At 44.5% G+C, this 13,023-nt stretch overlaps 1 pseudogene; it reads right to left on the reverse strand.

Moving 5' to 3' along the window:
• Positions 1-228: 228 nt before the first annotated feature.
• LOC109734403 (heat shock protein 83-like) lies at positions 229-1,098 on the reverse strand (annotated as a pseudogene).
• Positions 1,099-13,023: the final 11,925 nt, after the last annotated feature.

A 13,023-nucleotide genomic window follows, 5' to 3' on the forward strand; every position in this document is an offset into this window, starting at 1 on the left:
GTAATAGGTGTACCACCATTGTTAGTACTACTATAAATTGACTGACTAATACATGTGCATAGTACACAAATAATCAGGTTTAAACCTCTATATTCTTATTGTCAGACTGCCACAATGTAATGATTTAATTTTCTTCTTAGATCCAGATTAAACTTATTTCTGGAATACATATTCACCGGGTTGCAGCAGACAACAAGGATAGAAAAATAAACGCCTATGGAGAAAACTCTAAATAGAACGTGTTGACATATTAATATAGTAACAGAAATCATGTCTCCACGAGGAGCCGCCCGCCCGCGACACCCACAGGTACTACTCATTTTCATTGTGCTTGGTGATGAGCACCACCTTGTCGGCAACGAGGTAGGCCAAGTAGAAGCCGACCCCAAACTGGCCGATCATGCTCACGCCCACCCCCGCCTGCAGCGCCTCCATGAACTCCTTGGTGCCCAAGCGCGCGATGGTGCCTAGGTTGTTCACAAGGTCTGCCATGGCAAACAGTCATCAGAATTTTGGTCATCTTCAGACGCAAATGAAAATTCAGTGTGAATTCTGAAAGTCTGACTTACTTCTCATTGGAAGTTGAGACATTCAGGAATTCAACAACTATGGGACATGAAGAATTCAGGCAGCGTCCATAATTGATTGATTGAGAGTGAAGATGGGGGAGGTAGGACGTGCATATATAGTACCTGACTTGGTCATGCCGATGCTGATGTCGATGATGGAGAGCATCTTGTTGGCCTAGTCGGGGACGAGGCGGATGAAGAGCTCCGGCTGCGCATCGAGCTTGCTCTTGTCCGTCAGGCTCTCGAACCTGATCTTGTCAAGCGCCTGCAAGCAACATTCCATTCGGGCATTCGCGAATGAGCAAGTCGAGCAATCAAATCATCTCTGACGACAAAACAAAACGTAGAGGAGCAGAGGAAACAGATGAGGAGGGAACAGACATACATCTGATGAGTTGAAGATGAGCTCACGGAGGAAGATCTCCTTGTTGGAGTAGAAGGTGTTGATGATGAGCGAGAGCAGCTGGTTAATCTCCGCCTGGAACTCGAATGTCTCCGTCTCCGCGCCACCCGTCTGCACGTCCCCCATGGCCTTCCGCTCCTGCTCCGCTACTACTACTTCTCAAAGGGAGATTGGGGGAAGATGGGTGGGTGGATGGGATGGTGGTTCCTCGCTACGTGCAATGCGGCCAATTCACTGCGGTGGTGATTGTCGTGCTTGCGGTACGCTGAGAGATTTGGGGAACAGATGGACGAACAGGTGGCTACCGGGAGGCTTTATACCTCTGGACCGAGAAGACCACCGAGAGTACCATACATTGGATATGATGCCGCAGCCAAAACCCTAGCCATGGCTAGGGGCCGCGGGCGAGCGCCGATGATCGGGAGCGATGGATCCAAACCGGGAGCGATGGATCCAGCCGGACTGGAGGACAAAGGGGTCAAAATCGTCGGGTGTTGGTCTCGGCGTGTGTGGTTGCACGAGGGAGAGAGAGATGTGTTGTGAGAGGAATGGATGGGTGGGGGATGCGGCGGATCTAGTAGTTGCCAGAGCTGCGAGGTGAGGGGAAGGGAGGGCGAGGGCCAGCGGCGAGCTGTGGGAGGAGGGACACGAAGAGGTGGTGGGTGGTGGCGTGTTGTGGGAGACGAGGGAGGGAGCTGCGGTGGGAGAGAGGAGGGGCCGAGGAGGAGAATGTAGGGTTCCTGTTTTTTATACGGGAACAGTTAGGCGGGCTTGCGGGGCTGTACCAGGCCGTCCATGACAGTTTTTTAAATTGTCATCGGAAATCCGTCATGGATTAACAGGTTTCTTGTAGTGATGGGAATGAATTTCAAAAACCTCGGCACCGTTGCTTGCCGGCAAATGTTGAGATACTTGGTTTTTCATTCTAGTAAATGCAAAGCTCGTCTAAAATTCATGAAATTTGGCATGCTATCATGGAATGGTACCAACATGTTGTGGTAGTTTTTTTCCATTTGGGGCAGGTTTTGGAATACACTCATCACAAACCAGAGCTTCTCACAAGAAGCCCCGTGGTTCCTGTAGGGAACGTGTGTCACCGTACTGGACGAAATGACATTCGTTGCCTCTTCTCACCTTGTTTTTTTAGATACAACAAAGACCAACATGAGTGTTATGTTAAAATTTGTAATTATTCGGGGTTTGTTTGAACATTTTTATACGTTAACCAAGTTTTCTAGGCATTTTATGTGCATAATTCAAATTTGAACTACATGTGCATGCTCCAGTGTAGCAAATTGGGTTGAACAAACATATGTGTGCCCTTGCGTGCATGCTTAGGTCCCATGCAAGAAATGGGAATGAACTTCAAACACCTTGGCATCATGGCTCAGCCGCAAACATTGAGATACTTGGTTTTAAAATTGTAGTAAACCGAGAACTCGTCTGAAATTCATGAAACTTGGCATGCTTTCATGGAATGGCACTAACATGTAGTGGTATTTTTCATGTCCAATTTGAGAGAAGGCGCACAAATTAATAGCCAATAAAGGCATTTTGAAACAAATAGCTGCCACGTTATCATCTCAAACATTTGTATAATTTAAATCGTGGGTGTTCTGCTAACCATTCACATGACGCCACGCGTCACACTTTTAATGGATAGGAGGTGTCATGCAGACAGCTGCTTGAGTACACGAGAGGCATGTGAGCGCAGTCCGCCGTGCAGGCTGACCGGGAGGCGTGCAAGCGGTCCTCCAATGTGCAGGCTCACGGGGAAGCGTGCGAGCTGTAAGTTGCACATGCTCACTGTAAGTGCATCTAGTGCCCCTTAGTGATTTTGGTGTATTGAAGACTTATAGGTTAAGGGACTGATGCATTTCTAAGTGTACACAGGTCTATAAGTCTATGGGGAGTTTGATATTTACAGAGAAAGTCGACCCCTAAAAATGAATGTCTTCGACAGAAGACTTTGGATTTCTGAAGACTTTCTAAAGACTTTGAAAGTGAAGAAATTTGTGTGGCCATGAAGACTTGATAATCATGCGAGGAACATGAAGCGTGAAGACTTTTGTTTTCGTAGTTTCCTTTTCTATTGCTTGAGTCATAGGAAACATCGTACTGTTAAATGGGGTCGAGGAAAAACTAAGGAAAAGTTTCCAAGTGACGCTCATCTCAAAATCCTATACCTACCAATCCCTTCGAGTGAAGCCATTGGAAATCTCATGCAGTTCAGTCAATTTTTTCAGTGGCAGAGATGAAGTTCTTCTGGTCTCTGAGAAATTTGTTCTGACTGAGCAGTTAGGAATTCGCCAGTGCGGATTGCCTACAAGTGAGGAACATGATAGCCCTGAGGAATTTGATCCTCAAATTTCCGACCGTTGTTGTGCTACGCGCCAGCTGTTCCAAAATATCTACCCACCTAACGTTCATATCATTGAAGGGCATTTATGTCTTATCATGTCGGGCTGCTCCCTAGGCTATATATAGCTGCCCCCCTACAACCACTAGCTGGTTGGCTGCTCCGAGAGAAACTGACACTTGTCATTGAGAGCATCCCATCCTCCGAGGACTTTGAGCGAAAATCATCAAGTGAGGAAAACCCAAACCCAAACACCTACAAACACAAAGTGATTGAGCATCACTAAAGAAATTGTTCCTGTGTGGATCTAACGCTTGTTACCTTTGAAGACTGTGCATCTTCCGGACGGTTAGGCGTCATGGTCTAGAGCATCGAAGAGGAAATTGTGGATCACCGAGTGACTGAGTTTGTGAAGGTTTGGAAGTCACCTGAAGACTTACCACGAATGATTGGGTGAGGTCTGTGTGACCTTAGCTCAAGGAGAATACGGTGAAGACTGTGTGTCCGGGACTATGTGTCGTCAGGTTTAAATATCTAGCCGCTCCAACCAGACGTACAACCGTCACAGCAGTTGGAACTGGTCTACCAAATCACTGTCTTCACCAAACCTACTGGTTCTATTTCTTCAACCCTTCCATTTCCTCATTACTGTGTTGTGTGATTGTTCATATCTGTTTGAAGACTTTGATTGAAGACTTTCTCAATTTCCTCGGTTCAATTTCTTTAGTCTGTTTGTCTTCATCCTGTTTATCATGTGCTTACGCTTTCTGTACTCTGTGTTTGTTTATCTATTTCATCATGATGACTATGCTTATGTTATGTTATATCTGCATCTGAGTACTTATTCCGCTGCAAGTAGTTCTTCGCTCAGGAATTTCTTCACCCTAAAATTCCTTAGTGAAGAATTCATAAAAATCGCCTATTCACCCCCCACTAGTCGACTTAACGCACTTTCAATTGGTATCAGAGCAAGGTACTCCCTTGTTCTGTGTGATTTTGGTTTAACTGCCTGGAGTTTTAGTTATGTCGACTGCAGGTATGATCAAGGTTTCTGCAGGCTGTCCTACCTTCGATGGGACGGACTACCCCTACTGGAAGAATAAGATGCGAATGCATCTTGAGGCAATTGATAACAATCTTTGGTATGTTGTGGAGAATGGTGTCCCCTCTGTCACTCCTACCATCAACGCTGCTGACGTGAAGAGATTCAAGCAACTCGACTCTCAAGCAAAGAACATCATATGTGGCCATCTGAGCAAAGGGCAGTATGGTAGAGTGAGTGCTTTGGAGATAGCTAAGCTTATCTAGGATAGGCTGTCCAAGGTCAATGAAGGAGTCTCAACACCGCGTGACTCTCGAGTTGACGTTCTTCGCAATCTCTTCAAGGGCTTCAAAAGACTCGACAATGAAAATGTTCAGCAAACCTTTGATCGCCTCACTGACATCTCAAATGAGCTTCAAGCACTTGGTGCCACTGACATCACCGACCATGAGGTGGTGAAGAAATTGCTGAGATCGCTTGATTCCTCATTTGACACTCTGGCACTGATGATACAAGAACGTGGAGATTACAAGTCACTTGATCCCGCTGATATCCTCGAGCGGCTAAACACTCATGAGTTCCGGCTTGCTGAAAAGAGAGATCTCTATGGACCGAGCTATGGCAGATCACGCGCTCTGAAGGCCAAGGCAGTGTCTGAATCTGAAGGTGAAGATTCTGGTAGCAGCCTTGGTGATCCTGAAGAACTGAGCCAGGAGCTAGCAATGCTCGTGAAGAAATTCCATAAGTTCTCAAGACGTGGTCGCTTTGGAAAATCCTCAAGAAGTGATGATTCCTCATCCCGTGACTACAAGAAGAGACTGTGCCACAAATACAACAAACCTGGTCACTATATTCAAGATTGTCCTCAGTGGGAAAAGGAATCAAAGAAGAAGAAATACAAGGATTATAGTTCTGATGACTCAAAGAAGAAGAAGAAATCTTCAAAGTCTTCATCATCAAAATCCTCGAAGTCTTCATCTCACAAGAAGAGCAGCTCTAAGAAGGCTCGGGCATTCATTGGCAAGGAATGGACTCTGAAGCTGAATCTGAGGAACATGAGGAAGAGGAGGCATCTGAGGAGTCAGAATCTGGTGTGGCGAGCCTAGCCCTCGCTATTGCATTCTTCAGCAAGTCCATCTTTAACTCTGAGGAGGATGACTTCCCCAACAAGGCTAACGATGGCGATGATGACTACGCTCCCACCTATTGCTTCATGGCAAAGGGTGCCAAGGTACTCAAATATCCCTCCTCTGAATCAAGTGAGGATGAATCTAATGAAAACCTCAAGCCTAGCTACTCTAAACTTGCTAAGATTGCTGTGAAACAACAAAGGGCTTTCGAGAAGGTTCAAAACATGCTAGACAAGAGCGATGATATGTTGGGTGAAGAAATGGATCGCACCAAAACTTTGACTGGAAATCTTCAGAGACTTCAGTCCAAGTTTGACAATCTTCAGAGTCATCATAACACTCTCTTATCTGATCATGAGAAGCTTTCTTATGAATTTCTTCAAAGAAAGCAAGATCTTGAGAAGCTAAGGGAGAGTTATGAAGATCTTCAGAAGGAGCGTGATTCATTACTTGCTCAACAAATCAGCGCTGCTCAAGAAGAATTTATTCCTCCATGTTCGAAGTGCATTGAACGTGAATCTGCTAATTCTTCACCTGAAAGTTCAAATGCTTCTGTTGCTGCAAATTCTCCACCTATCTCCGCTATTACTAATTCCTCATCTGAGGATACTGCTAGTATCACTGACAATGCAGGGCTGAAGGAATTGTATATGACAGGCATGTACAAAAGCCTCAAAGGGCATCAGGCTCTTTGTGATGTGCTTAAAAAGCAAATCCTCAACAGGAACCCTAGGAAAGAGGGTATTGCCTTTGAGAGGAAACTCAATGCTGATGGAACATACTGGAAGCCTGAGCAGTATCCCAAAACCTCATGGTTTGCTGCAAAGGGACCTCCAGTAGATCCATCTACTCTATCTGGCTTTAAATGTGAATCTCCTCATTCTTCTGATGAGTCATTTGACTCCAACTATAAGCTGTTCAAAAATCAGAATGGTGAAGTATTTGCTAGACATGTTGGCACTAACTGCATGAACGGTTCTCCTATGAAGAAAATCTGGGTTCCCAAAAGGTCTCTTGAAAGTCTTTAGGTGAATGTCATCATGACACCACCTCTAAAGAATAGGAACCCCAGATCAAATTCTTCATATGGATCAAATTCTTCACATGGATCCAAGTCCTCATACGGACCAAATTCCTCACGTGGATCAAATTCCTCAAAAGGATCAAAATCCTCATATGAACATCATCGTGCTAACACTTCTGTTTCGCAGGGAAGATCTAATGTATATGAATATGTGCATTATTCCTCAAACCATTATGTTCATAAGTCCTCGAAGAATTTCTCTGCTTATTCATATGCTTACCCTAACTCCTCTTATGTGAAACGAAGTGGACTGGCTTCTATGCCACCTTTCTCTTATGGAGCTCGCAGAATGATGAACTCTTTGCCACCCCTTCAGATGTGGGTGGTGAAGAAAAAGAACTAATCTCTTATGCAGGGTCAGGTCTCCAGACGAACTAAAATGTCTGAAGAATTTGCTGGAGACCTGAAAAGGCTTGAAAGGACGCAAGCTAATCATGAAGAAATGAATTTTCATTTCTCACGTCCTCATACTTCTATCTATTAAATTACTTGATGAAATTGATTTGATGAATTTGATGTCATATTCTTCACTGATGAAGTATATGAGTTCGTAAGTTGCACTAATTCATCTGCAGGATGGTCAACCCAAAGCCACTGAGTGGGTCCTCGATAGTGGATGTACAAATCACATGACTGGTGACAAGAATCTATTGATGGACGCTCCCTTATCTTCATCGCATCTGAAGCATATCACCTATGCTGACAAAGGAAAAAGCAAGGTATTGGGTCTAGGTAAGGTTGCGATCTCAAAGGATCGACACATGGACAAAGGCATGCTTGTCGAGTCCTTAGGATTCAACCTCATGTCAGTCTCAATGCTTTGTGATCTCGATATGGTTGTTATCTTTGGCAAGTATCATTGTGTTGTGATCATGGAAGCTGACCATTCCAAAGTCTTCGAAGGCTTTAGGAGAGGAGATCTGTATATTGTTGATTTCTCTACAGGACCACAACCAGCTATATGTCTACTTGCAAAGCTTCAGAAGGCTGGCTATGGCATCGATGACTCGGTCATGCTGGCATGAGCAACTTGCACACACTCGCAAAGAAGAAGCATGTCATTGGCATTGAGAATGTCAAATTCCTCAAGGATCACTTGTGTGGAGCCTGTGAAGCTGGAAAGATGACCAAGGCCAAGCATCCGCGAAGAATATCATGACTACCACTCATCCATTTGAATTGCTTCACATGGATCTCTTTGATCCTAACCATTATTCTGCATTCACCAATGAAGCATCTCTATATGGCTTTGTTATTGTAGATGATTACTCTCATTACACATGGGTGCATATTGTCACTTACAAACGTGAAGTGCAGGAAGTCTTCAAACGATTTTCCTCGAGGGCTTGAACCAACTTTGGTGCGAAGATCAAGCACATCAGAACTGACAATGGAACTGAGTTCAAGAATACTGGTCTTGATGACTACCTTGATGAACTTGGTATTACTCATGAGTTATCTGCTCCTTATACTCCTCAGCAAAATGGCGTCGTGGAGCGCAAGAACAGGACTCTTGTTGAGATGCCTCACACTATGCTTGATGAATACAAGACGCCTCGTCATTTCTGGATTGAGGCAATTGATACTGCATGCCACATCATCAACAGGGTATATCTTCACAAATTCTTCAAGAAGACTGCCTATGAACTCCTCACTGACAAGAAACCCAATGTGAGTTATTTCAAAGTCTTCGGTGCTAAATGTTGGATTAGAGATCCTCATCACAATTCTAAATTTGCACCGAAAGCACATGAGGGTTTTATGCTTGGTTACGGAAAAGACTCGCACACCTACAGAGTCTTCAACAATGTTCACCACAAGATTGTTGAAACTGTAGATGTGCGGTTCAATGAAACTAATGGCTCGCAAAGAGAGCACCTACCTCCTGTGCTAGATGAACAGTCACCTGAGGAAACCATCAAGTTCAAGGCTACTGAGGATGTCATTCCCACCAAAGAATCTGCTGAAGAAGTCATTCCAGACCGTGAAGAACATCATGCTGGTGCACCTGAAGAAAATGGATCTAAAGAAAATGTTGATCCAATTCCTCATCGTCAACCCGCTCATCCTCACGTTGCAAATGAAGTGCAGATTGAGAAAATCATCAGCGACATTAATGCACCAGGTCCTCTCACACGCTCAAAAGCTTCACATTTGTCTAACTTTTGTGGGTACTTTGCTTTCTTCTCTATCACAGAGCCCAGTAAGGTAGATGAAGCATTTCTGGAGCCTGAGTGGATTCAAGCTATGCAAGAGGAATTACATCAGTTCGAGCTCAACAACGTCTGGGAACTTGTCAAGCGACCAGACCCTCGCAAGCACAATATCATCGGCACATAGTGGATCTACCGCAACAAGCAAGATGAAAATGGCCTTGTGGTGAGGAATAAGGCACGGCTTGTAGCTCAAGGCTACACACAGGTTGAAGGAATTGATTTCGATGAAACTTTTGCACCTGTTGCTAGACTTGAGGCTATTCGCATATTACTTGCTTATGCTAACCATCATGACATCATCTTATATCAAATGGATGTGAAAAGTGCATTCCTCAATGGTAAGCTTGAGGAAGAAGTATATGTTGCTCAACCCCCAGGTTTTGAAGATCCAAAGCATCCTAACCAAGTCTACAGACTCAATAAGGCCCTCTATGGCCTCAAGCAGGCCCCTCGGGCGTGGTATGATACTTTGAAGGAATTCCTCATGAAGAAAGGCTTCAAACCCCGTTCACTTGACCCAACTCTTTTCACTAAAACCTATTATGGTGAACTGTTTGTGTGCCAAATATATGTTGATGATATTGTCTTTGGCTGTACTGACCAACATTAAACTGACGAATTTGGTTATATGATGAGGGAGGAATATGAAATGTCTATGATGGGAGAATTGAAATTCTTCTTAGGTCTTCAAATTCGTCAACAGCGCAATGGCATTTTCATATCTCAGGAGAAATACCTCAACGATGTATTGAGGAAATTCGGCATGCAAGATTGCAAAGGCGTCAAAATCCCTATGCCCACAAATGGCCATCTTTGCACTGATGAAAATGGTATTGACTTCGATCAAAAGGTATACCACTCCATGATTGGCCCTTTATTATATTTATGTGCATCTAGGCCAGATATTATGCTTAGTGTTTGCATGTGTGCCCGCTTTCACGCTACACCGAAGGAATCACACCATAAGGCTGTGAAGCATATTCTTCGATATCTAGCTCACACTCCAATACCTGGATTATGGTATCCCAAGGGCTCGGCTTTTGATCTCATTGGATATTCAGACTCTGACTATGCTGGTGATCGTATGGACCGCAAGTCAACATCAGGCACATGCCATTTCCTCGGACGATCTTTGGTCTGTTGGTCCTCGAAGAAACAGAACTGTGTATCACTATCTACTGCTCAAGCTGAGTACATTGTTGTTGGTTCGTGTTGTGCTCAACTGCTATGGATGAAGCAAACCCTCAAGGACTACGGCATCAACATGAAGAATGTGCCTCTCTACTGTGACAATGAGAGTGCCATCAAGATTGCTCATAACCCAGTTCAGCACTCGAAGACAAAGCACATTCAGATTCGTCATCATTTTCTTCGTGATCATGTGTTGAAGGGCGACATCTCCATCGAGCATGTGAAGACTGAAAAACAGCTAGCTGATATCTACACAAAGCCCTTGGATGAGAAGAGATTTAGCAAGTTGCGGTGTGAGCTAAATATCTTAGAATCTTCGAATGTCCTTTGAAAAGGACACACATTCTAACACTTATGCTAAATTGATGACTTAGATGTGCAACACACGAAGTAACATTTTTCTTCAATCAATGAAGACTAACCCTCTAAGTGTGAAGAAATTAATGAAGAATTTGATTCTCAGAGCCCTACGACAATTGTACGCGGCGTCTGAAATCATCATTCTCATACGGTGGGTCACGCCACCAACAAAAGTTGAAAATCTTCTATTTGAGTTTTTTCTCATTTTTGATATTCCTCAGTTGTTCAATTTCTTCAACTTTGCATAATCTTCATTGTTTCCGTCATTGTTCTTCATTGACTATATATATGTGTGTGTGTGTGTGTGTGTTTGTGTGTGTGTGAGTTGATGTCCTCTACAACATTCACTTATTGCTAATTGTTCAAGTTGCTTTTTTCGCTAAGTGAATGTGATCGGACCCTTCCCCCTCTATGCTAAACTCAACCCAGTCTGTTCACAAATTCTTCATGTGCGTTCTATTTGAAACCCGTTCAAAATCTTCACTGTGTCCTTGTCAGCTGAAGAATTTGCGAATGAAATGTTAAAATATTCTAATATGAATTTTCGGCTTTTGCCGCTCAAACCGTTCCACATCCATGATATGATTATCTATTCACCCACGGTCTCACACGATCTCCACCTCTCTGTACGTGGGTGACACTTGTCGCACGAATGAGAAGGGTCAGGGGCACGTTCGTCCATTTTCCTCGGGCGAGTAGTTTTTCACCTCGGCTATAAATACCCCTCACCCACCTCAAACTGTTTTTACTCCGCTCGACCTCACTCCCTCGCTCGAACTCTCAAAACCTAGCGCCGCCGCTACTTGCATCATCGCCGGTGAGGAAGAGCTTCGCTGCCTCGACCTCGTCGTTGTCGTACTCGTGCTGGCCGCGGATTTCTTCTCTCCGCCGCCGCCGTAGCCGTCTTCCTCTGCCAAGTTAGGGTGTGGAGGATCTGAACCGACGAGCTTCAAATCTACTATTCACAGTTCGTTGTGTTCTTCATCAAGGGTAATTAAAAGTTACTTTTACTGCCCTTGTTGATTTCATTGATTTCTAAAAATCTTCAAAAGGTGTTTATTCTTCAATCCTCACACTCTAAACACCTCACACAAGCATCTGTTCTTGATCTGTTTCTCTAAGCAACGTTTTTCTTCAAGATTCCTCAATTGTGTGGATTTTACAATCTATACAACTCTGGAACCTAAGTCGAAGAATGCTTAGTGAAATTCCTCAAGACACCTCTGGTCAAATTCCTCAAACTTGTTCTTTATTGCAAAACTTCTGAGAACGCATATGACCTCTCCAAATTCTTCGCACCTATACTCTGTTCACAGGAACACATGTCCGCTGCTGAATCATAAGCTTCTCATCAACTTAACTCATTTGAAGCGTTCCTTGAAGAAAAGTTGCATACCTCTTTAGAGAACTCAATCGTTCAAAATCCTCAGCTAAAGAAAATGGCTGATGGCAAGAAACCTCAGAAGGGAGGGAAGAAACTGGAAGTCAACAATGCTTTTGAGATACCTGAAGACATCTATGCGGGGTATTGCACTCGTCCTCATGAAACAAAGAATGAGTGCAAAGTGCGCATCTAGAGGATAGAGAGGAGATGGGCTAGAGAATGGAGGGAGTACAGATATGTGACTCTTAAGTACATGAAGAAATTCGCAGTACACGCTCCATGCCCAAGACCTCCATTGGCACCAGGCCATGTTGCTGATCCATCTAGCATCAGAAGAGGTGAGGATTTCCCCAAGGAATGGGCCAAGCGTCAAGCTAAGCTGGCAAAAATGGCAGTGAAGAAATTCAATGAAGATTCTGCTGCTGCCACTGCTGAGGCCTCTGCTAGCAAGCCTAAGAAGGCCATTGTCGGTGTCAAAATCGGCGGATCTCGGGTAGGGGGTCCCGAACTGTGCGTCTAGGATCGATGGTAACAGGAGACAGGGGACACGATGTTTACCCAGGTTCGGGCCCTCTCTATGGAGGTAATACCCTACTTCCTACTTAATTGATCTTGATGAATATGAGTGTTACAAGAGTTGATCTACCACGAGATCGTTATGGCTAAACCCTAGAAGTCTAGCCTATGTGTTTATGGTAATGAATGTGTCCTATCCGGACTATACTCTCCGGTTTATATAGACACCGGAGAGATCTAGGGTTACATGGAGTCGGTTACATAAGAAGAAATCTTCATAGTTGGTCGCCTAGCTTGCCTTCCACGCCAAGGAAAGTCCAATCCGGACAAGGGTATAGTCTTCGGTCTTCGTATCTTCATGGCCCATCAGTCCGGCCCATAGATACCAGGCCGGACGCCGGAGGACCCCTTAATCCGGGACTCCCTCAGCAGCCCCTCAACCTGGCTTCAATGACGAGGAGTCCGGTGTCGGTGTCAAAACCGGCGGATCTCGGGTAGGGGGTCCCGAACTGTGCATCTAAGGCGGATGGTAACAGGAGGCGGGGGACACAATGTTTACCCAGGTACGGGCCCTCTCGATGGAGGTAATACCCTACTTCCTGCTTGATTGATCTTGATGATATGAGTATTACAAGAGTTGATCTACCACGAGATCGTAGAGGCTAAACCCTAGAAGCTAGCCTATGATTATGATTATTGTTGTCCTACGGACTAAACCCTCCGGTTTATATAGACACCGGAGGGGGCTAGGGTTACACAGAGTCGGTTA

The sequence above is a fragment of the Aegilops tauschii genome, chromosome 7 (assembly GCF_002575655.3).
Source record: "Aegilops tauschii subsp. strangulata cultivar AL8/78 chromosome 7, Aet v6.0, whole genome shotgun sequence".
NCBI lineage: Eukaryota > Viridiplantae > Streptophyta > Magnoliopsida > Poales > Poaceae > Aegilops > Aegilops tauschii.